Raw genomic sequence first — 18,182 nt, forward strand, 5'->3', positions numbered from 1 at the left:
GTACCATATTGGAAAACATGCATCTTTTTTTATAACATTTTATTCAAATTTTTATGTATAAGTACAGACTAGCAGTAAGAGTGCTATGGGTAACAAAAACAGTCTTCCTGCTAGATCTTTTTCATATGTATATAATGCTGACCCACAGAGCTGATCAGTTTAACTGCAGAGTGATTGTCACTACTGTGGGTAAGCATTGCTGCAATTATGTAGTATTGGCCCTCAGACATATACAAGTGCTCTGTGGGGTTTGGCTTACACACTGACTAGGAGGAGCCGGGGTCCAGGGATACTAGCTATTGTCTTGCTCCTCCTCCAGAAAGAAGCATAAAAGTGAGTTGGATTGTCCGGGCTGGAGACATGGGAGAGCAGGTAGTAACATTGTCACATTGTCACCTGGTAGAAAGCCCCTCTTCCCTCACATATAACCATTGTCTCCAGGTGGTAAGCTCCTTTCCCCTCACATGTAGACATTGCCTCCTTGTAGTAAGCGCCCCTAACTACCCTCCCATTGGTAGCCATTGTCTCTTGGCAGTAAGCCCCCTTTCCCACTCCTCCCAGGGTAGCCGTTGTCCCCTGGTAGGAAGACCTCCCTCCCATGTAGATGCTGTCCCCTGGGAAAACTCCCAGAATGCCCTACACTTGTAAAGTTCTTAGGGTATGCTGGCAGTCGTAGTTGCTAGGAGGACAAACTTTTAATAAAAGTAACATAACATAAAAAGGGAAAGTGATAGATGTATAGAGGCTCCTGGTGGCTGTAGTCTCTGGGTCACAACCATCAGCCCTGAAGATCCAGCAATAAATCCTTCTACAGTGCTTATCAGAGAATCATTCATATGTACTACAACTCCCAGAATATACTAAGGGCTGCAAGCTGTCAGTAAATGCTGGAAGTTGTAGTTGTTTGCAACTGTAGTTGGAGGTACCTAGGTGTAATGTACACTGGATGCCCCAAAGATGAAGATGGTTCCCTATGTACTACCATATAAACCTGTACAGCCCACCTATAGGAGATGGTCCCCTGTGCCAAGGCCCCCTATAGTAGATGACCCTCTGTGCTGCTGCCCCCTATAATAGATGGCTCCCTGTGCTGCTGCCCCTATAGTAGATGACCCTCTGTGCTGCTGCACCCTATGGTAGATGACCCTCTGTGCTGTTGCACCCTCTAATAGATTGCTCCCTTTGCTGCTGCCCCTATGGTAGACAGACCCCTGTGCTTCTGCTCCTTATAGCAGATGGCCCCCACCCCACTGCTGAACTTTGTGAATAGTCCCCCTATAGTAGATGACCCCCATGATGACTAGATAAAAATAAAATAAAAAAACAAACTTAACTCCCACACAGTCCCCCATTGTGCCCGTTGCATGCTCTCCTCTTTTGTGTTCTGGCACTGGCATTGTGTGTTACAGATGCTGACTAGGCCGTAATTGCCAGCTAAATGTCAGCGCTCTTAAAGGGGCTCATGTACTGGGATGGATCTGCAGTGCAGCACTCAGGGGCCCACCGGAAAGAAGCTGAAATGAACTATATGCAACAAAAGTGTAACATGAACGGACAATATTCATAGTACCTTTAATATGAGGTGTGGACTCTTGGAATTAATAAGGAATCTAGCATTAATGCCAGCTACTGCAGAACTTTGGAAATAAACTTTGTGTGGAATTATACAGCAGAAGTACAGCAGTATGGGACCGCATAGAGGGAAGACACCTTCCAGGTACAGAGATCATGCGTTTCATGATCATAACATTAAAAATCATAGCTCAGTATGAATATTAGCTTCTGCAGAAACTCTTTAAAAGCAAACCTGTCAATCAGCTGATAAAATAAATAAGAGAAAATTAATATTATTAAAGTGCAAGATGGGGGTGGGGTAATATATAGGGGAAAGGGCATCTTCCATGTGTAACAGGGTAGGCATCTTATAACTAAAGATCAGCATAGATAACAGCTGCTGCAGAACATCTTGAAACATTGACATACACAAACCAACTTTCACACACCATGGCCACAGACACACAAACACAGTATATACAGGTATACTGGCTTACACACACAGGTACAGTAGATAAATACACACACTAACACACTTACACACAGCCCTTACAGCTCTCAGTTGTCCTCATCTTCCTTTCTGCAGTCAGGTTGATGTTGCTCCACACTGTAACTTTGAGGACCTGCGAGTCATGTGACTCAGGTCCTTCATCACTCTCCCTCTCTGTGTGCAGGATGCTGAAGGCTAAACTGTCACCCTGCTTCACTTGCAGCAGTATTCACCCTGCCTCATGGACAGAGCAACCCTGACAGTGAGGATTTGGTGGTGTGGACAGGCTTAAGCCCCGGGTGGCCTCCCAAGCCACCCACAGTATAATCCACTAATCCACCCCTGCATGACAGCTCTGTGTTAGTGTGAATATACGTGCCCCATAGACTTCCATTATGTGGCCTCCTCATGTGACACAGAGCCAGGAGAGAACCACCCTTAGCATGACTTCTCCTGGCTCGTTTTCCTGATCGGTCTAAGTTTTTTTTTCATGGGACTGCCTCTTTGAATATAACAAATATGTGTATAAATTATACAATATGAATAGAGATAAGCGAACCGGGTTCGGTTTCGAATCCATCCGACCCCGAACGATCGGCATTTGATTAGCGACGGCTGCTGACCTTCAATAAAGCCCTATGTCTATGTGGAAAACATGGCAAACAGATAATCCACGGCACTCACAGGGTTAATGGTGAAACAACGTTGGTGATTTATTGAAACTTCACGGCACAGCACTCCAGAAAAAGACACAACGTTTCGGTAACCTCACGTTACCATTATCAAGTTGATAATGGTAACGTGAGGTTACCGAAACATCGTGTCTTTTTCTGGAGTGCTGTGCCATGAAGTTTCAATAAATCACCAACGTTGTTTCACCATTAACCCTGTGAGTGCCGTGGATTATCTGTTTGCTACGTATATACGATCTCTTGTCAAGATCCAGGACCGCTGGCACCCAACCTACATTGTGAGCTGTGCTGCTGAATTTTCTCTTTGTTATTATGTGGAAAACATGGATATAGTCATTAACAGTATCCATGTTTTCCAGACAACTTTAGGGCTTTATCCAAGTTTAGCAGCCACCGCTAATCAATTGCCGATCGTTCGGCTTCGGATGGACTCGAACCCGAACCCGATTCGCTCATCTCTAAATATGAAGAATAAAAACTGGACTTGAAACAAACTTAGAAAAGCGTTTAACCCCTTAGCGACCCATGACGTATCTGATACGTCATGGTGCCGCTCGGGGTGTTCAGAGCGGGGTCCCGCCGGGACCGCGCTCTGAACGGCACTGATCCCAGCTGACACGTGCAGCCGGGCAGTGCCTCTATTAGCCTAATTAAGCCTCTAAGTGCAGCTGTCAAACCTGACAGCTGCACTTAGATGCTGTGCTCTCCGTGTCCCTGGTGTCTAGTGGGACGGATCTCCCCCCCGCGATGCGATCGCGGGGGGGAGATCCGTTCTTCTGCCCGTGCCGGGCCTCAGCGTCGGAATGACGCTGATCCCGGCTCGGCAATAGATTGCTATGGCCTGCAGCAGGCCATAGTAATCTATGACCGATCTAATTGATCTTTGCTGTGTATATACACAGCATTGATCTCTATGAGAGATCAGTGCTGTCTATATACAAGTCCCCCAGGGGGGCTTCTAGTTACAGTAAAAAAAAAAGTAAAAAAGTGTTTTTATTAATAAAAAATCCCCTCCCCTAATAAAAGTCCAAATCACCCCCCTTTTCCCATTTTATAAATATAAATAAATAAATAAATAAATAAACATATTTAGTATCGCCGCGCGCGTAATCGCCCGAACTATTAATTAATCACATTCCTGATCTCGCACGGTAAACGGCGTCAGCGCAAAAAAATTCCAAAGTGCAAAATTGCGCATTTTTGGTTGCATCAAATCCAGAAAAAATGTAATAAAAAACGATCAAAAAGTCGTATATGCGCAATCAAGGTACCGATAGAAAGAACACATCATGGCGCAAAAACTGACACCTCACACAGCCCCATAGACCAAAGGATAAAAGCGCTATAAGCCTGGGAATGGAGCGATTTTAAGGAACGTATATTTGTTAACAATGGTTTGAATTTTTTACAGGCCATCCGATACAATATAAGTTATACATGTTATATATCGTTGTAATCATAACGACTTGAGGAACATGCATAACAAGTCAGTTTTACCATAGGACGGACGGCGTAAATGCAAAACTCCCCGAAATCAAAACAAATTCGTTTTTTTTTTCAATTTGACAGCGCAAATGATTTTTTTCCGGTTTCGCAGCATATGTTATGGAAAAATAATGCCTGTCATTGCAAAGTACAATTGGTTTCGCAAAAAATAAGCGCTCATATACGTCTTTAGGTGAAAAAATGCAAGCGCTATGGACTTTTAAACTTAAAATGGAATAAGCAAAAGCGCAAAAACTAAAATAGGCTTTGACCTTAAGGGGTTAAGAGTAATATATATATATATATATATATATATAATGAGCAAAATTCATTCTGAATATGAACTAGTAAAATGCTAAGACTGTAACAGAACAAAAAGGATTCCAGTATATTTATACTTCCTTGATCAATGCTTGCTTTATTAAAAACTGTTGACAATGCTGTACTGTAGCTTACTTTGTATAGTTTTGGTATGTTTTCCAGATATGTAATGTTCTGTGTCAGCAGGTCAGCTTTCGTATTGTTTTTCCTGTTCATAATTTCATTAAACAACCAAAGAAAGCGAAATCTGAGTGACCTCAATCAGTGCATATTTCACTTAGCTTAATATAGCAATGGAGAAAAGAATACATTGGCTTTCATTCTGTATTCTGCAGCCAGATGGCACAAGCTATTAAATTGTAGCTCTGCGATAATAAAATACTGATAAAACTTAACAAGCCTTTTGAAGGCGTGCGGTGGCTCCTATGTTCTTCTTCTACCAGATTTTTTAATAACAGAAAGGATAAGACTTTTTTCTGAAGTTTTGATCATGCAGCATTCACCATATTATTCGCCAAAAGCCATGGAAATCTAACCTTGCAGCTCTTTCATAAGACCTATTGATCATTTTAGTAAGACTCCAGCATGGTTTAGGTTTGTTTGATCAATGTTCTCTTTTCCATTGGGGGGAGTTCCTGGGATAAAAGGAAAGAACTGTTGTGAATCAAACTGTGAAAGGAAACAAAAAGATGAATTGTGAAAGTTACAGCAAATGGTAAATGTAAGGCCACATGGCATTAACTATTCATCTCATTGCTCATTGTTGCTCCCTATGTTTTACTCAAGGAGATACATGTGTTGCTGCGAGCAGCCTTCTTAGTACCAGATGTTGGACTTAATTCTTCTAGTGTGTCCTGATATTACAGTATTCAGTGTTCAGTTAGTCTTGCGTAATTTATACAGTGCCTTTAAACAGTCAATAAAAGTGGAAATAACATTTCATAAACAATTGGAAAATGCATGGATATTACTATTGGAATATGTAGGCTGCTTTAAGATATCCAGAATACAGTTGAATTTCTATTATGGCCATCTGAAACCACTCTTAGTAGAACTTCTTCATAGTCACATGCAGTAGTGTGTGCTAATTCCAAACTAGAAGTTACAGTTACATGTAACTGTCCTATTGTAACAATACTGTACAAGCAGTGTGTATATTGTATAGTACTATTACACATTATATACAGGAATATGCCTGAAGCACTTAATATGTTACTGTCGTTCTAACTTTCAAAGCTATAACCACCAGAAATCCAGGTCCAGTCTCCTGAACCTAAAGGCAGCTTTTTGTCTTGTGCTGGTTAAAAAAAAATAGACTAGTCAAGTAGGACTAGGTCCGGTCTCCTAAAGGCAGCTTTTTGTCTTGTGCTGGTTAAAAAAAGAGACTAAACACATGAAGTCCCGACCAGTACAGAGAGTCACAGCTCGTTGCGTCCATCAATCACATGACTGCCATCTCTGTGATCGCCCAGATAACTGGGAAACACAGGGCTTCCTGTGTTTTGACTCTGAAAAAAAAAGCCGGAACACAGGGAGTGACGTGTTTTCCACTGAAACATAAAATAATGAATGTGAATCGCAAACTTGCTTTATATTACATCTACTGTTGATTCAGGTTTTTAACCCATTGAGGACCAGGCCCAAAATGACCCAGTGAACGGCGCAAATTTTGATCTTAGTGTTTTCGTTTTTCCCTCCTCAGAGCTCTAGCACTTTCAGTTTTCTATCTACAGGGCCATGTAAGTGCTTGTTTTTTATGGGCCAATGATTGGCAAGGAGCGTTGCTAGACATGCTGCTTCTGTCAATAGTCGCCCCGTGTAAAAGGGACAGTGATCAGCTGAGGGGCGTGAAAACACTGATCCTCAGTTGATCTTTTGTGCTGCCTTAAAATTTATCATTATCGGCCATAAGGGAAACTAACAGCACAGATATTCATATATCTATGCTGTCAGTTTCCAAATTTCACAAGCAGTGCATACTTACAGTCAGCGCTGCTGTGTGATCCAGCACTGTTAGCTCCTATCCTGCTCTGTGGCTGCAGCTGTGTCTTTAGGCCACCGCCCTGCCTCCACTTGCTGTCAATCATTCTGGAGGCAGGTTGGCAGCCTGTAGTTACAGTGACAGCAGGATGGGAGCTGGCAGTGCCGTATCACACAGAAGGGCTGATGGTAAGGATGCACTGCTTGTGTGATGTGGAAACTGATAGTGTTATGACCAGTCACTCGCAAAGTAGACAGGAGACACAGACAGTGAACCATAGGCTCAGCCCGCCAACTGTCCCTGCCTACTTACCACAATCTGCCCTAAGAACAGTGAGCAGCTGGTTGACTGTCCCTATACTGAATAGGTGCAACACAAGACGTGAACAAGACAAATAATACAATTAGGCAAAGTAAACATTCCGGGTCAGTAATAAACAGGCAGCACAGTACAAAGCAAAATCCAGATAGCAGAGTCCAAAAGAATAGCAATGAGGTCAAGACAAGCAGCAAACAGGAAGGGTCCAAGTAACAAGCAGGGTTAGAAACACAAGGAAATATCAAAGTATAAGAGCAGGCGACACTAGGAATCTAACTCAATAACAGGCAATGGGAAGTCAGACCAGCCCCTACTAAATAGTGCACCAGAGGTCCAGTATGTGTGAACGCGCCCTTAAAGAGAATCTGAGAGGTCAATACAGGTGCAGATCTACATATCCTAGCATACATGCTGGGGAAATATAAGTAACTGGACTTTAAGTGCTGATTGTTAACCATTTTTTGCCCAATATGGTGCCCACCTGTGCCTCCATGAAGTAAAATGTCTTCTGTAGTCTCATATAGTAATAATGTAGCCCCCCATGCCACCATTCTGTAATACTGCCCCTGCACCTCCATTAATTAATATCTCCTATGCCTTCATTCAGTAATAATGCCCCCTGCACCCGGATCCGAAAAAAACAAAAATAAATGCTCACCTAGTAAGAGTTCCAAGGAATGCCCCTTTCTCTCTTCAGTCTTGTAGTGTAAGAGCCGCAGGGGTTGGTATTTCTGTGTAGATGAGATGACATATTATCATTGTGACGGTCAGTGAGGGGATCACAGGCGGAAATTCTAAAGAGGGAAATTCTGCTCTATGTTCTTACTAGGTCCAGGTAAGCTACACCTCGCACATCAACATACAGTGGTATCTTGGTTTAAGAGTAACTTGGATTGAGAGTGTTTTTCAAGAAGAGCTCACAGTTTTTCAAAATTGTAACTTGACTTAAGATCATTGCTTTGGTTTAAGAGCCACCTGTACCGGGTGGGAGGGCGAGCAGGGGAGGGGCATGGTCTACATAACGGGGTCTACAGCACTGTACTATGTCCCAGGAAGTCTTCTTCACCTTCCAAATCATGGCAGATTCACTTCAGGCTGGGGCTTGCATCAGGGGACAGGACTGTGGAGGTAATCTCTTCATAGCTTTAATCCCTCTCTTAGAGAGTGCTGCATGTATGTGCCGACATATGCCCTGCTCATTCCTTTATGCTCTCTGCAGTCTCTGTCAGCCCTTTCCCAGCCTCTCTATTCCTCCTATAATGTGCCTCGATTCACACTGCTGTAAAAAAAGCTCTGTGATTCCCACTTCCTGATTGGTCCATGCTAAACACACCCCTTCCCCATTGCCGTCATGTGACCACACAGACCTCTGACAGCAGCCCTGCTTCTCCATTCTTGCCTGTTGTACTACACTACTGCATTATCAGGATCTGCAGTTCCGTCCTGTATCTGCTGCTGTGTTATCAGGTTTATGCACTTACTATACATTATGCTTCACATGCTGATTGCTGTACTGTACAGTAACTTATAGTATGACATTCAGCTGTTTCTAAATATTAGTTTTATTTGTTTTACATGTTATTCAGAATTTTAAAAATCATTATTTTTGGGGTGTGGAACCAATTGTCTGTATTTCAATGATCTCTTATGGGAAAATTTGCTTTGGTTCAAGAGTGATTCGGATTACAAGCATGGTCCCGGAACTAATTATGCTAGTAATCGAAGGCATCACTGTACTTGCTTACTAAACATGCATTGAAAAAGTAAAAAATGTACATGGATGTGTTGTTTTCTGCTTACAACATCATATGAGTAGCATTGTCAAGTAGTAAGCAACATATTGTGTTCTTCATTCCTGGCAGGTATAAAGAAAATTTGTCATTAGAAAATGACTTATTGTTCAAATCCAATTTTTATCTTAAACATATTTTTTAAAGAATTTTTGTTGATTTTCTTTTGTAGTTTATTTTTTTTTTTATTATGCTATGTATGTTTTAAAATAATGCTGCCTGAAATCTTAGTTTTCATTTTACAGATCACAGCAGTGCTCTTCTTACCAGTACAGGCAGGATTACAGTGAAAGGTTACATCAGTGTATAGATAACTGAGGTACACTCAATAGCTGTTGCTCACAACTCAGCACTTACGTTCATCTATAATGTAAAGGTCACTGAGCATGCCTAGATGTTTTTCCTTTTCATCTAAATGGGAAAGATTCTCTGTATTGTGCCTACACGAGGCTTGCTGTAAAGCATATATCTAAAGGCTGTTAAAACAGCCCAGGCGTGATGGCATAGTAATCTACAAAAGAATTTTAAAAAATATAAAGTTACAATAAATAAATTTTCTCTTGTGAAGTTATCCACCCATTTCAACACACCATTCCCCTTTACATCTTTCTCTTTTAACTAGATATATGGATGTCTCCATTGGGTGATAATTTTGGCGGGCTGAAAGTACTTTTAAGCTTTAACTTAATTGACTTCAGGTTAATGGTACCGCTCAGGTGCTTTGTGCTTACTACAGGCAGGGGCGTAACTAATGTCTCTTGGGCCCTTCTGCAAGAGGTCAACTTGGGCTCCACCTTCCTCACTTCCTCAAGTGATGCTATTGGTATATATATATATATATATATATATATATATATATATATATATATATATATATATATATATAGTTATACACATATAGCTCCCTATGGCCCCTTGTCTCGCCTAACATATAATGTTCCATTTATTGTGCACCTCCTCATGCATTTTTTCCACCCTCTACCCTTTCACTTTTAACTTTTTCTCCTGTATTAACTTTTTCTCCTGTATGCTGTATACACAAAGCTAGGAACTAGCAGTGTGTGTATTATGGCTTAGAGCAGTGTAAGGGTAAATTCACACGGGCGTCTCGCATAAAAAAAACGCAGCTAATCCGCACCTAATCCGCAATACACGTATTAATAATAATAAGAATAATAAATGTATTGCGGATTAGCTGCGGATTAGCTGCGTTTTTTTTTATGCGAGACGCCCGTGTGAATTTACCCTTATCTAACATTTTTATAATGTTCTACAAAATACAGAAAAAAATAATTTAGTGACTAACAGGTGACGTCTCCTTTGACCTGAGGAGTCAATTTCCTTTTCCTCTATATCCAGCCCAGACCACTGTGTCAATTTCTTGCAGCTATAATTAATCTCTTCAGAACCTGCCAGACAAACATCTTAGAGGCCGCACCTTTCAAGCAACTTTCTTCCCTTTTTTCCCACCTATAAGTTCCCAAACAGTAGTAATTTCACTTTTTGGCATAATGTGCAGTAAAGTTAGTAGCTATGTGGGTTGCCCCCTTTATGTAGGATCCCCTGCTTTGCCCCTACATTGTAATAATGCCTACTGCTGTGCCCCATATACCTATAAAATCCCCTGTGCCCCCCATATACTAAAAATGCCCCCATGTTGTTTCTCCATAGTCATAATGTCCCTTTTGCTGTGCCCTCATAATAAAAATGCCCCATGTGCTGTGTCCCCATAGTAATGATGTGCCCTGTGCTGTGTCCCAATAGTAATAACGCCCCCTGTGCTGCCCCCCCCATAGTAATAATGTCCCCTTTGTTGTGCTCCATAGTAATTATGCCCCTTGTGCTGTGTCCCCATGGTAATAATGCCCCCTGTTTGGGGGGTGAGTGAGGTGGTAAGGGGCAAGAGGCAGTGAGGTGGAAAGGGGAGCCGGCTTGGGCATCGTTGACTGCTATAGCTACGCCACGCCACTAACTATAGGTCACTTTCGCATGCAATCTGGGTTTTTATATATGGATTGTGAACTAGTCTTAGTAAATACCAGTTTATGTGAAAAAAAAAACTCACTAAACAAAAACATTTTTGTGTAAAACCATTGATGTTTCAGTACCTTGCGCTTCCCCTGGATAGAACTGGTTTAGCTATCTGTATTGGTGGCCTACCCAATGGATAGGTTATTGTACCTTTTATTGAACCTATAGTTTAATAACTGCTACACTTCAGTTTTTGGACATAGTGTTCATTGGCATTTGTAAACTCCTTAGCAGGTTATCTTCAGAATCCCATAGACATCTCCTCATTCCTTGCAACAAAAAATTCTTTGAAAAAGGAATCTATAGCAATTTTGAAAGATACATAACCTTCAAGTCTGTAAATTGTTGTAAATAGCTCCATTTCAGATTTCTGGAGACATTAAATATTGTCAAATTCATAGAGCATTTATTATTAATATTACTGAACAATTATGACAATAGGTCATATACTCATTAAACAATGTAGGTTGGAGGAAATCAATAGTCCAGGCGATTTTAAGGAGCTTTGTAATTGGGTTAATAAGGCAAATATGCCATTATCTGCATTTTTAAAAAGACTTTTTCCAGGTTCCCCCTCCTCTCCTTTCTGTCATCCACTGCTCATTATCAGGAAATCCCGACTGTTTTACATCAGTCGGATCCTGTCTGTGCTATGGAAGGGGAGGAGGAGAAGGAGGGAGGAAGGGGATTAGTCGGCAGCAGAGAGCAGAGAACAAAGGATTACACAGTAAGGAGCCACTGAAAGCCCCTATTCAGAGGTCAGAGAGGTCAGTGCTGATGTCTGAGGAGATAGCCCAGTGATGTAGCTGTAAATTAAAGCGTAACTGTCATTTCAGGGTCTTTTTTTTTTAAAACATTAAATATCAACAGTTCAAGCGATTTTAAGAAACTTTTTATTAGTTTTATAAACCAAAAGAGTGTCCTTCTGGACTGAAAAGACAATCTCCCAGCCTCCCCCCTCCCTTCAGAAGAAGCAGGATTTCTGTGTCCATTATGTGGCTATGTAAAGGGGAGGGGCTGTTAGGAGTGACTGAGCACGGAGCAGTCCTGCACAGCACAACACCCTGCAATCTTCTCTCAGTAAGTTCATACATAAGCACTGACCTTTCTGACCCCAGAATCCTGCATTTTAGGTGCCCAGACAGTCTACAAACAGCTGACCTTCATATCTCCTCTTCCTGCTCCCTCATCTTCCCCAGCCCCTCCCCCCTCCATAAGGATAGAATGGAGAGGGCAGAACCCGTCTTCACTGGCTTTTCTGTAATGAAGACGTGTTTGCCTGATAATGCACAGATAAGAAGTCAGGGGGGGAGGCTGGGAGATTGCTTCTTGAGCACAGAAAGAGGCTTCTTTGGCTGATAAAACCTATTACAGAGTTTCTTAAAATCGCTTATACTACTGTTTCTGCAATAAAAAAATATGACAGTTAAGCTTTAACTCTTTGTTTTCCTGTTTTGGTGCCTCATCTCCCTCCACCCCTCCCCTCTTTATAGAAAACAATGAAGACAGGGGGGAGAGCTTCAAACTGCTTTTTCATGATAAACATGTATTTTTCGGCTAATAAACCCAATTACAAAGTTTCTTAAAATCGCCTGTACTATTGATTTCTGCAAAAAAAAAAAAAAAATTTACGGCAGTGACATTACTTGGGAACCTATTATCACAGTAATATTCCAGTAATATAGTGGCATGCAGCTTATATGCACTCAGTCTCTTGATTTACATTCAGTGTCTCTTTCTCCTCGCCAGTTAAAATTCAAAGAAAGACCAGAAAAACAGTTATCTGGGAAACAATCTGGGTCACATAATCTTTACTGAAAGTGAGAGCATTAGCAGACATTTAGCAGTGGGTGTTTGTTCCTACTAAGTGATATAGTTCAAATTGTGGATAGCACTCTAATGAAGTAATACAAAGTGAAGAAACTACAGTTTGGGTCACAGTGTTTTTGGTTTTGCATCAGGGCACATCCTAAGATCTTCGACTTGTTACAAAGATTTACAGGTGGTCTTCAAGTATTGATTTTTGTTTTTTTGAATCACCTCCTTCAGAATGGCACACTGTCAGAGAAGGATTTCTTCCATTAGCACAAATTACAGTCTAATTGCAATAATAGTTATCAAGCTGTTTACCTTCTCATGGGAAGTCGATGTTCTTGATTTTTTTCTAGTGTTAGGCAAGTTTTCAGCCTGGTGGAGTATATAAAAAAAAATTCATTTGGTTCTTTTATTGTTTTTGACTGCTACACAAACACCTGTGCTTAATGCAAAGAACATAAATACATGACATGACATGATATATATGCAGTACTTTGAAATGGCTTATAAATTGAGCAAATGTTAAGTCAACACTATACATACTGTAAATCACATACTGATTATCAGCCATTATGACCAATAATCATCTGGTGTAATAGAAGACAACGATTAGCTGACATGAAAGATGTCTGATGATCGTTGCTGTAGTTTGTCTTTCAACATGTTGAAAGACAAACGACCTGGATAGCAACGATCTGCTGCCATCACTCTGTGGAAGAATCACCCAGGCAGTCCCCAGCAGCTCCTCGCGCTCCTCCGCACCTCTCGGTGGCAGACAGTGGACAGCGCTCGTTTGCCCCTCAATAGCTCCCTGTGTAATAGGAAGTAATAATAAGATAAAGATTTAACATAGTGTATATGGTAGTAGAAAATGTAAAGCTCATACAGTACCTGTTCAGTTTAGCAATGTATTTTAAAGTAGGTGGTGGGAAAGTACGTTTCTTAAGTGTATTCATAATAGACCCCCAATTATCTAACTTTGCTATTCTATACATGCACAGCACATGATATACATTTTTTGTGAGCTTGTAGATCAGCCATAGGCACCCGTTTACATATACGTTGGGTATAGATTTCTTGATGGCATACATTAAACATACACTCCAAATGCAGTGCAGACACAACCAACCCTAGCCCCTTCATGTGAATCAGTAGGCGCGTCAGCACCTGGACCTTTAAAGATAAGAACACATTGCTTTGATGTGTCAGAGACATCTAAAAGTACATTGTATTCTAAATGTTAGGATTACTTCGAGCAGTGGTCAGCAAAGAAATGACATTCCAAACTCTTACAGGCCTAGTAGAGTTTTACCTTGTGCTAAAATTTAAATTCTGCAAAACGTTGTTTGTTTTACAAGTTTCTCATTTTTATGACATTATTTGGAGCCACCTAGAGTTAAAGAAAAATATGTTGTTTTAACAAAACAAAAAAATGTGTTGTTTAAGTATGGATTGGTTTTAGGATTGCAGGGAGTACAGTAGTACTTTGGTTTAAGAGTAACTTGGATTGAGAGCATTTTGCAAGAAAAGCTCACAGTTTTTCAAAATTGTAACTTGGTTTAAGAACATTGCTTTGGTTTAAGAGCTCTCTGTGCCCACATCTGCCCTGTTCATTCTTTCATGCTCCCTGCAATCTCTGTCAGACCTTGTGTTTCCCATTCTCTCCATTTCTGCTATAATGTGCCTGCACTTACACTCAGCCATTCACACTGCTGCTATATTCTGCCTGCACTTACACTCAGCTATACACACTGCTGCTACAATAAGCCTGCACCTTCACCAGAAGCGGATTATAATAGGTCCTTTTCGGGTGGTAGCCCGGGGCCCTGAGTTCCTGGGAGGCTCATGGCCACCCAAAAAGACTTATACTTTCAGTGGTGTATTGTCTCTGGGCTACAGTTGTGCCATGAGCTGCAAAAAAATTGTTCAAAAATCAGGGCATCATGACATTATCTATCCTGTACTATGAGCACCACGCTAGTGTTGCCATAGTTACAGTGGGGTTGGGGGGCCCAGGCTTGGTGAACAGCCCGGGGCCTATGGTAAAGTTAATTCACCCCTGAATCACAGTTGGCACATTGTAGATGTAGATTATAGATGTCTTCTTCTTCATCTGGCCCAGACCCATATAACAAGGTGCCCTTGATGACTGTACCAGAATCTTTGGCCCCTCTCTACTGCAGCCATCCCCCATCATCTATAGCAACATGTGACATTCCACACTCCCCTAGAAGTCACTAACATCCCCTTCACACATCACACAGGTATGAAGAGACTAGAGGAGGGCTGAGAGACCGATTTCACTAGCAGTGAAACAGGGCCCTACAAGTCTGAAGTACTGCCACCAGTTCCTCACTAGATATAAGCCTGGTCTATTATTGGGATTATATTCTGCCAAAATCAGCCAAAAAGCATGTAGGGTTAGCCTGAGAACATGGACGTATGGATTCATGGATCAAGATAAAAAACAACTAAGATTAAATTGAATATTTAATTTATTCACTACACAAATCCCCATATACACATCATATGCAATATGATACAGGTAGTGATACAAGCAGTTATGGCAACAGTTAGTTACCGTTACAACGTGGACTTTAGTTGCTAAGCGGATACATTGGAGGCGTGTGAGACTTAGTGCTTTCCAAATCTCTCCAACATGATATACAGCATGACCTCCCTTGGAAGAAGAGCTCCCACCTGCTGCCGAGCACCAGCACATATGCCCCTGGCCAGACACTTCCTGTCCCACCCATATGAAAACTCCATAACTCTTGATGTGCAGACCCATTTATTTATGCAGATTATTCCATAGTAAACAATGGAATCCGCTCTTTTCTACGGATTGTAACCTGGATTGTCATCCACATCGTCAATAAAAAAATCTCGATCTGCATTTCGTCACAGGTTGAAAGGTTGTGTTGCTAAGCAACCTCATCCAGGAAGAAGGACATAACTGTATGTCCTCGGTTGGGTAGGGGTGTTTAGAGCGCAGCGACCCTGCTCTGAACCGCCGCGACCCCAGGTGCTATTAATAGACTGGGACTGCAGCTATTAGCGGGCGCAGTCTGATCGCCGCGCCCGCTAATGAGCCGTTTAGATGCAGCTGTCATGGCTGATAGCTGTATCTAAAAAACTATTTATCTCCATCCCTTGTGTCTAGTGGGCAGATCGCCCTCCTGTGATGCAATCTCGGAGGGGCGATCCATTTAACTTACCTAGCCAGGCCTCAGCGTCGGAATGACACTGATCCCGACTTGGTATTTTTCTGATCTGGTCTGCAGCAGACCAGACCAATAAAGCACTGATCTAATAGATCGCGCGTAATCGCCCAAACTATTAAATTATCACATTCCTGCATGGTAAATGGCATAAGCGCAAAAATACGCCAAAGTGAAAAATTGCGAATTTTCGGTTGCATCAAATCCAGAAAAATTGTAATAAAAAGCGATCAAAAAGTTGCATATATGCAATCAAGGTACCAATAGAAAGAACACATCATGGCGCAAAAAATGACACCTCAAACAGCGCCATAGACCAAAGGATAAAAGTGTTATAAGCATAGTCATAAAGCAATTTTAAGGAGCATTTTGGGAGCATTTAGAATTTTTTTAAAAACTATCAAATAAAATAAAAGTTATACACGTTACATATTGTTGTAATCATACTGACTTGAGGAACATAGATAACATGTCAGTTTTACCATAGGACAAACGGTGTAAACATCTCCCCCCCCAAATAAAAAATTGCGTTTTATTTTCAATTTCACTGCGCAAATATTTTTTTACAGGTTTCACAGCACATTTTATGGAAAAATTAAGTCTGTCATTGCAAAGTACAATTAGTAGCGCAAAAAAAAAGGGTTCATGTGGGTCTGTAGGGGAAAAAAAAGGAAGTGCTACGGCCTTTTAAACACGAGGAGGAAAAAACGAAAGCGCAAAAATTAACATTCACACAGTCCTGAAGGGGTTAAAGTAATCACATTATAGAATAAAATTTTAATTTCATCTGCATTCTGTTTTGTCATTTTACAGTACAAAGACTGAGTACCGGGATCCATTTAAGAGAGAGTTAAAGATATAAGGCTGCAGTGGGGATGGACGTTTGCTGAAGCGAACATATTTTTATACAAACCAGTTTATGTTTTTAAAACCAGTTATGGACGTGGGCATGTAAATTTTTCAAAAAGTTTTTTGTGTGTCCAAGGACTGTATGTGGTGTATGGGTGCATGCTTGACTGCAGGTAAGCACGTGTGGCATAGCATGCTTACATGCCTTTTTTTTTTTTTTTTTTTTTTATTAGAGTTTAAAATTTATGTTACTTTTTTCATGACCTCAGATAATCTTGAATTAGAAGTGGAGGAGTCTATATTATCAGAGGAAAGTAAGGAGACCAGGTCGGAGTAAAATCTCGAACGAAGGTAAGAGGAATATCTGGACCCAGAAGGTAACCTGGAAACTTCAGACGCAGTTTCCCCACGTTGGAGGAGAGGAAGCAGGTCCAGGTTGTCAGCCACAGCTCAAATAGACAGTGAGGTAAGGCTCTACTCTGTCCTTTTATTATTTTTTTGGTAAAGACTTTTCACAGGTCATTGAGACATAAACATTGTTTTCGTTGTTCCGGTTCTCAAGTGTTCACACTATGAGGCCCCCTTCACATGTCCGGAAAAACCACCCGGATTTCCTATCAGGAAATCCGGACGGATTTCCGGACCCATTTACTATAATTAGGCACGGATTTTTCCGGAAGGGTGTCCGTTCCGGAAAAATGATCCGGAAAAAATAGGACATGTCCTATTTTTGTCCGGAATTCCGTCCCGGACGCCCCCATAGAAGTCTATGGGAGCGCCGGAATCACGGGCACTTACCTGATGTACATCAGGAAAGTGCCCGGGATTCTGGATCGATTAAGAGCCCGCCGGCACCCCCGCAACCACTGTCACCCCGCCGCCACCCGATCATCACCCTGCACTGTCCGACATGCACCCCAACCCCCCCCCCGCGCCCGGTCATCACCCCGCCGTGCCGTCTGACATCCCCCCTGTGCCCGGTCATCACCCCGCGCTGTCTGAGATTCCGCCGCCGCCGATCATCACCCCGCACTGTCCGACATGCCCCCCCCCCCCGCGCCTGATCGCCGCGCCAGTGGCACTGAACAGTGTTTCAGAGTGCAAGTGCACAGGACTCTTTTGGGAGTGGTAGTGACCTTCAGCAAACACCCTGATGCAGACAAGCTTGCCTGAATAGTGGACATGCTTAAGTACACCCCTAACGTCTCCTATCCCACCCAATCCCCAGCCTAATACACTCCTCCCTCCCATCACCACCTTCCCCCACATCCACAACCTACCATACAATAATACCCTCCATTCCAACATTCATACTGTTCCCAAGAGTGGCATACCCCTCCAACCAGCCAGGAGTGGCCCATGCAGGAGAATAACCACTTCACCAATAACACCACAGCCACCACAACAGACAGAACAGCCATCTACCCCTCCCTTTTCTAGGGATCTTTCTGATTTTTGAATTTTTGGAAATTTTGTTAATAATGTGTTCATTTATGTTTTAGTTTTTTGTTTTACAAAATTGCTTCAATTTTGTTGTATGCCAATTTAAGACGTCACATAAAACATTCTAGGTAAATGGCTCAGTAGTGGATTATGTAGAGGTTTCCGAGCAGTAGCCGTCTGGGACAGGAAGAC

This window comes from Dendropsophus ebraccatus, chromosome 2 (genome assembly GCF_027789765.1).
Source record: "Dendropsophus ebraccatus isolate aDenEbr1 chromosome 2, aDenEbr1.pat, whole genome shotgun sequence".
Taxonomy (NCBI): Eukaryota; Metazoa; Chordata; class Amphibia; order Anura; family Hylidae; genus Dendropsophus; species Dendropsophus ebraccatus.